Source organism: Notolepis coatsorum (genome assembly GCF_963971535.1).
Source record: "Notolepis coatsorum genome assembly, chromosome: 19".
Taxonomy (NCBI): Eukaryota; Metazoa; Chordata; class Actinopteri; order Aulopiformes; family Paralepididae; genus Notolepis; species Notolepis coatsorum.
Window position 1 is genome coordinate 45623183 of NC_140183.1, and position 7790 is coordinate 45630972.

Sequence of the window (7790 nt, forward strand, 5' to 3'; positions counted from 1 at the left end):
ATGAGTTCCCTTCTACCACTAACATTACTGTTTAAGCATTTTTGGTTGAAATAAAGGTAGTTATAAGGTTTTTAATTTGTCGTAAAAAAAGAACTACATTTACCAGTAGGCAGCCTGTTGTTCAGTAGGCAGCTGTCGCCTACCTCACGTCACGGCAAGCTGATACCAAGCTAGCTAGCTAGCTAACGTTACCCCGCTAAACGTACTAGACGTTAGCAATGTCTACTGTCGTGAACCATTTTAAATTGGGGCATTTGGAGGAGTTTCGGGAACGAGTAAAATGTGCAGGTCCTCTTCCCAGACCTGTGCGGCAAGCACTGCACACGCATCATGCCGGCTAGCAAGCTAGCTAGCTACACGTCATGGCCTGCTGATACCACGATAGCTAACTAACGTTAACGTTACAAGCTCAAAAACCTTATAACTACTACTGTCGTGTCCATAAGTTCCCTGGCAGAATACTTTGTTTGTGAGGACAAAAGTATACAAAGAGGAGAGAACCATTTTAAATCGGGGCATGTGGAGGAGTTTCGGGAATGACTAGCAAGCTAGCTAGCTACTAACGTTATGTAAAAAACAATAACGTTATAAACTACAGTATACACAATATGTACAACGAAACAATGATTTACATTAGTATTTACAGTGATTTAATATTTATTCATTAACACAGTTAACAGTTCAACAACAAAAAAGCTAAATAACGTTATACGATTTAAATTATAAATACAAATATTTTAAAAATAAATGGTGGTTGGTTATGAACTGGTGTTGGGTGAAACAGATACTAGCAACAGATTCAGGGTCAGTTATTTCCCCATTGTACGAATTGTTAAGCTTATCGAATGTAAGGGAAATCTGATCCTAGGTCTGCGACTAAAGCCAGGCGTCTACACGTTGTGGTGACGTCAGTCAGCAGCGCCAAATAGCAGTGTAGTTTCCCAGCGAACGAAAACATAAACGTTGTTATTTTGCTACCTTTACGATTAATTGCGAATATTTTCATGTTGAGCTATAGATTGTGGATGAATACGCACAGAAAGGTACACCATGCCAATGTCCATGCTTTATTTGTTTTAAACAAACCGTTTTAGAAATGGGCAATGGGGAAATACATTAAGTGGAACAGAGGGTGGAACAGGAAAAAACGAAAATGACGTAACCACTACACCTCCCTATACACTCTCACGGACCTCAGTGTTATCATTGGAACTCCTTCTGAGACCCCAAGAGTGCAATGCCGGCCGAATCCTGCTAGGTGGCTACCCTTTGAAACCTTATTTCACACTGTGTGTTACATTATATATGGTCCGGGCAGAGAATTTGGACTCAGGCAATTACATTATATATGGTCCGGGCAGAGAATTTGGACTCAGGCAATTCAGGAACTCAGAATTTGGACTCTTGTCTATCCGAGCACCTTGTAACGCGTTCAGCACACTTCATGCATAGTTTGTCCCATTTCATGTCAGGGACCCGAGGGACATCAGTTCTGGAAATCGCTATCAGACAATTGGAATATTCTTTTTGCAATACCTCCTAGCAAAGGTAAGAACTATATGACATCAATCCTACTTTGATCCAACAATGATTTCACATCAATCGCAACGATCATATGTTACGTACTTCAAAACGTATGCCGTTGCTGACGATCAGAGCATCTAAAAACGCCCCCCCCCCCCCCCCCCCCCCCCCTTTGATGCATTCATGATGAAACATAATACCTATTATATAACTTTGATTTGGAAATAGTAACGTGTCCAGGCGAGCAACGCGAACGACTTTAGCAAAATTCACATAGCGCTCCATAACTCATCTTTCAGGAATTATAATATATACAATATTCGCCACGGGATAACACCCGAACGTATACATGAAAAAAGTTACTATTTTTTACATGTTGGACGAGAGATAGTGACTGTCAAATGAGCCATAGTATTGTCTCCATAGCTATAATATAGAATATAGATATAGCTCTGCAAACATTGTGATGCACAGTGAAAATAAGCAATGGAAAGCTGGCGTATTGACTACAGGGATGAGGGTAATAGCTGGCGCTGAATGAGTTAATAATGACAACTAATAATATACCTGACCCTTCTACACATGCGCCATGTCTGTCATAGAGTCCTTAGTTACCATGGCAACCACTCACTGCAGATATCGTTATTCATTTGAATTTTTTTTAAATGTTTCATATGCCCAGACAATGAAAATAACCTCTCACATGGTACTGTGTGAGAGGGGAGACTGAGAACTGTAGTTTTACTGTACAAAAGTATATTAGTCTGTAAAAGGTTGGCAAGAGATTAACATTTTACTCTTTGTGATGTTATTTTTCCCCATGTGAGGTTGGACATAATTACATTGTGTGATTTGCTTTAGAAGTGTGAGGGATCCAGGGAATGATCTTTGAAATGTTGCTTACCAATTACCTGTTGTACAATGTGTCTGTTGATGTGATGCATTTAGGTCCATCGTTTGGTTTGAATGCTTAAAGAAACAGGGGATATTTTAGTAAACCTTTTACTTTTTGGGGGGAGTAGCCTACTCATATTATGACATATACATATAAAACCTTTTTATACAGTCAATACAATGTATGCGATGTAACATTTGTGTATGTGGTTGTTATTTTAATAAATTTTGTTTTAAAAGTATTTTACAAACTTTTTATTTATATGTGATGTAACATGTGTGGTTATGTTATTCTGATAAACTGTTTACTGCCTGTAAAGCACTTTGTGATTTTTAATCTAAAAAAGTGCTATAGAAATAAAATTTACCTTACCATTTACATTACTGAATAATGTTACATTTAGTAGGTCAATATGGCCATTTATGATTATTTGCAGCATATATATTTTATGCTAAATGCAGTACCATTGTTTTTCTGGACAATATTTGTCATTTTGGTTATTTATTTTATTTAATAAACAAAATGTGCATAAAGCAAGCATATCTGTTTACATCCATTTAAGGTAAATTTTGAACAGATACAAAATGTGCGATTAATCACAATTAACACTTTGAGTGCCGACGACGCGATTTGTCGTTTGATTTTTTTATTAGCGATCTGAATTCATATTTCATCAACCGAGTCTCCCGTTGGTACAGCAGCCCCTCCAGGAGCTCCGATGGGAAAAAACCAGTGTGTGCCCTATGTGTTTATGTGTGTGTGTGTGTGATCTTGAGGAAACGAGAGAATAGATTTTTCAGCCCGCCTCTATAGCGTGCATAAGTACACATATACTATTGATAATCTAGCGTTTATTTGAAAACTATTCATAAATAGGCCGACAAATGACAACGTGTCTAGTATATTCGAGAATATTCCAATAAATGCAGTTTATGGGGAATCTTTAAATTTTCCGAATTTTCAAAATGATATAAAAAGGATATGAACCGATTAAAAAAACAATCCGTTTTGACAATGTTGACTGCAAACAAGTCATTGATAAGCGACGGGCAGATTAGACACATAATTTAAAACATAGATTATGCATTTTTAACGCTAACATTGAAGTGGATGATGGCATTCAACGGGGTAAAAAGGTAAACAAGGCCGGCATTGATACTATGGACAATCATGCATTTAATCACAATTAAATATTTTAATCGATTACCATCCCTGTTACAAACATAACGAATGTAAAGAAACCTATTACATGTCCAAAATACAGCAAATACTGTTTAAAACTCTTATCTGCTGTTAGCCCTTGTATCAAGAGCTCAGTCCATTAACTAGAGAATTAAAATATGTCTCCCATTCCCATTTATTATTCTGGATGGTGGCGCCAGGGCCCACTAGACAGACCAGGCACTGTGCTCAGGGTCCCCAAACAATCACATAATTTTTTAAGTTAGATACAAAAAAATATATATAATTACATCTCAGTAAGACTGCCAAAGCCGGCTAGTTAGCCACAAAGTAATGCAAAGTCAATGGGGTCAAGCTGACTGAAGCTAAATTTAAATATACTTGCACTGTGGAAATACATTTCAGGGAGCTACAGGCAGGAGCTTGACCCCATTGACTTTGCATTAGTTTGTGGCTAACTAGCCGGAGCTAGTATGAGGAACACACTATTGTGCTGCGAAAGGACTCCAATCAACAACATCATTGGTTAGGGCTGGCTAGGCTTCCAAAAATAAGAGATAAGACAAAGTACGGTAAGCCCTTCCCAAACCTTCCGCCAAGACTGAATGAAGAGTTCAGAAATGGTACAGAGCTTCCCGCAGTGAAACACATGTGCAGACAAGCCTAATCCAGCCGCACAGTAAATCCCACAGCCAGCCGACTAGATGGGACATGACAGTATAAAACAGAAAGAGAGGATGTCTGGAGATTTCACTCACAGGAAGTCGAGTGCAATGAGTGATCGGGCCTCATAAATCATTTCGTGGAGAGATGCGGGGAGCTTCCAAAACCCAGGACATGCAACACTGATGAGTTGAGCCCTTGAAGGGCTTTTGCGCCACATTGTGTGGTGTTGAGATATATGTTGTGTATGTGTGTGTTTGCGTGCGTGTGTTTGCTCCCATACTATTATACAAATCAAGATGTTATGACAGGTTGCAATGACTCACTTGATGTTGTTGGGCTTGTTTTCTTGCTGCAGAGAAAATAGTTCCAATCCTTCCGAGTGGGCGCAGTGGGAGTATAGAGGCCCATCCACGGCCCAGGCATGGCTTATCAAGTATCCTGACTCAAGGATAGATGTTCATGGGAACAAGCATCTAGAGATCTGTCTGCGTATGTGTGTGAAAGAAAGTGTGTCAGTGTGGGGCGGCTAGGTGGTGTAGTGGGCAAGGCACTCGCCACCAATGTGGAGACGCTGGGTTTGCGTGTTCGAATCCAGCTCTCCACATTGTTTTCAGTTTGGCTGGTCGTCCGTACTAATACAATTGGCAGTATTAGAGGGTGGGAAACTGATGGGTGGGGATTGGGCGTTGTGGACAGCGACTCCTACAGGTCGGTTGGTGCGCCTGCGCAGTAGAATCAGGAAGTGTCGGGGGCAGCGTGAGCCTCCCACACGTTACTCCTCGCCACTGAGAGGTCGAGCTGCGCAGGTGAAAAGATGCGACTGCTGTTACCTCAAGTACCGGAGGGGACTTGTGCTATGTATGACTTAGTCCACATTGCAGCCGGCTTGTGGGAGGCAAGAAACAGCGTTCGTGACAGGGGAGGGTTGAATTGGATGATACGAAATTGGGATTGGAGAAAAATATAGAAAATGGGAGAAAAAGTGGATAAAAAAAAAAAAAAGTGTGTCAGTGTGTGTGCACCTGTAGTGAGACAGAGACTCTGCCCCTAGTGGCAGCTCATGGCACTATGTGTGAGATCAAAAGCTTTGCATTTGAAACACTGGGCGGGATCCACAAATAATGGTTTGCACGGTGCTAATTGCACCCTTACTTACAATTCATTATGAATTGAAAATGGGGGACTCTGAGGTAAACAAGACGAAAGTCTTTCTCTGGTCTGCATCCCCTTAACAATTGTATGTATTGAGCCGTACTGTATTGTACCCATTCTGCAATCTGTTAATAAAGTTTTCAATCAATCAATCACCGTCAGGGTCCCCCATTTTCAATTCATAATGAATTGTAAGTAAGGGTGCAATTAGCACTGTGCAATCCATTCTTTGTGGATCTATATCTACCTTTGTGAGGACCAAAGCACTTGAATGTCCTCACACTGGCATACAGATAATGAAAACTGTCCAAAGTAAGGGCATTTTGTCCATCCTCACTTTGAAAATGGGGCATTGGGCATAATTAACAAGTGAAGATGAGGTTAGCACAAATTAATGGAAGTGTATGTGGATCAGATAGCCTAGCTTAAAACTCCAACTGGGATGGGGAGGGGGCATGCAGGAGTTATGCAATCAGAGGGTCTTCCATTTTCCACTGTTTCAATTTGATTTGATCTGCAAGTGTCTCAGGGAGAAGAAAAAATTATGTAATCAAATATACATTTCAGGTTGGTTTATAAAATATCCAGGCAGAAAAGGTGTTGACTAGAAGAACCATTCATGTATTACTGAGTGAGTTGTATAGGTTGGATATTGAGAAATATTTACAGAATATATATTAGCTGGGCAAATAAAAATGTCCGGCAATTGATTTGATCAATAGCTCAATTACATTGTAATTTACATGACATACAGTAGAGACCAATTGAGACAAATATTCAACAGTGCAAATCAAAGCCTTTAACCTTCCTCCTATGCAAGACACAACATGGAATGTTAAAAATATTTTAACATGAATGGTAGTGTACGGGAGAGGTGTTTTTGGCCAACAGCTAGGCTAGCTGATCCGTATCCACTTTCATTAATTTGTACTAAGCTAGGTTACCTTGCACCCGGATAACTTTCTACTGAACGCACAGAGAGGAAATTAGTATCCATCTTCTTGTCTGACTCTGGAGAAGATAAGTTACATTTCAACTGGCCTCGCGTCTCGCTCTGCTACTGAGATAACCTCTTATCTCCTCGCACCTAGCGTGCACGCGAAACAAAAACAAATGCACCCACTTGCACGTGACTGTGCCACCCCCATGCGTCCCTATATGACGCTGGAAGTGGTCACGCCTCACCCTTCCTCATTTAGTTTCCAAACGCGGAAGTAGCAGTGCACTTCGTGAACTGGTTGTTATGAAACGGATGGAGAAATATTACACAATGTTGGGTATTCGCCAGAAGTTCACCAGCCCCCGGAACCTTCTCGGCACATCCTAACAGCGCAGCGGTCCTGTCCTGGGTTTTTCTCGTCTCGTGACAGCGGACCGCGCGACGGTTAGCAGTCGAGCTAAGTCATGCACAGGTAGGGCCTGCGCTATCAGACATTGATTCTAGCATGGGTAAGGGCCCGCGTCCACCTAGCGCATATTTCTCCGTGAAACATGCTGGGAGTGCGCCGGCAGAGCTGGCTTGGAGCGCATCTTGTAGATGACAGAAAGAAATCTACAGCCATGCCGCGGTTTTGCACATATTATAGCATATTTGAATAACTTTATTGTATATTAATTATATATATAGTTATTGCCTGACACCACAGTTCGCCCTTTGCTTTTTATTAGCTTTTTAGTAGTGTATTCGTGTAGTTATTATTATTAGTTTTGTCGCGAATCTCAATGGTCTGTGGGAGACAGCCAGACAGGCAGGCAGCTCCGGTGTCAGGTTACAAACAGAGTGGTAGATAAATGGCTGTGATTGGTTGTCTGAAAATGAGCTCCAGCGCATCGCTCTGAAAGTTCAGAAAGTTTCAACTTTCGGCCGCACAAAAAAGCTGAGAAAAGAAGCCGACGGCAGCGCACTTCCTAGAGGCGGCCGCATGCGGCCGCATGCGCTCCCTCCCCATTGGAATACATTGAAAACAGATGCGTGCGGTCAGAAATATGCGCCAAGTGGACGCTTGTTGTCTCGTGAGACGACCGAGTGATGTATTGGCGCGGGGGGGCAGGACATTTGGGAAAACATGGTCGTCATGACTCTCTTTTGGGTGTTTTCCAGGTATCCTAGAGCGCGCAGCTAATGCTAATGCTACGATGTTGGGACGCCGTTCCCCATGTACCCCGGCGGGGTTGTCGCCACTCTTCCCTCCTCTTAACCGTTTCATTGCTGAAGGTCAATTGGTGTCTAATGTGGGGGGTTTTGCTGAGGCTTATTTACCCTTTATACGGGTGGATGGGCTGACGACAGGGCGCAAGGCAGGTGTGCCGTGCTTAGAGGGCCAGGTAGCATCGGTCCTTTGCCCTGGCATGGTTGAATGGTATCCCACCC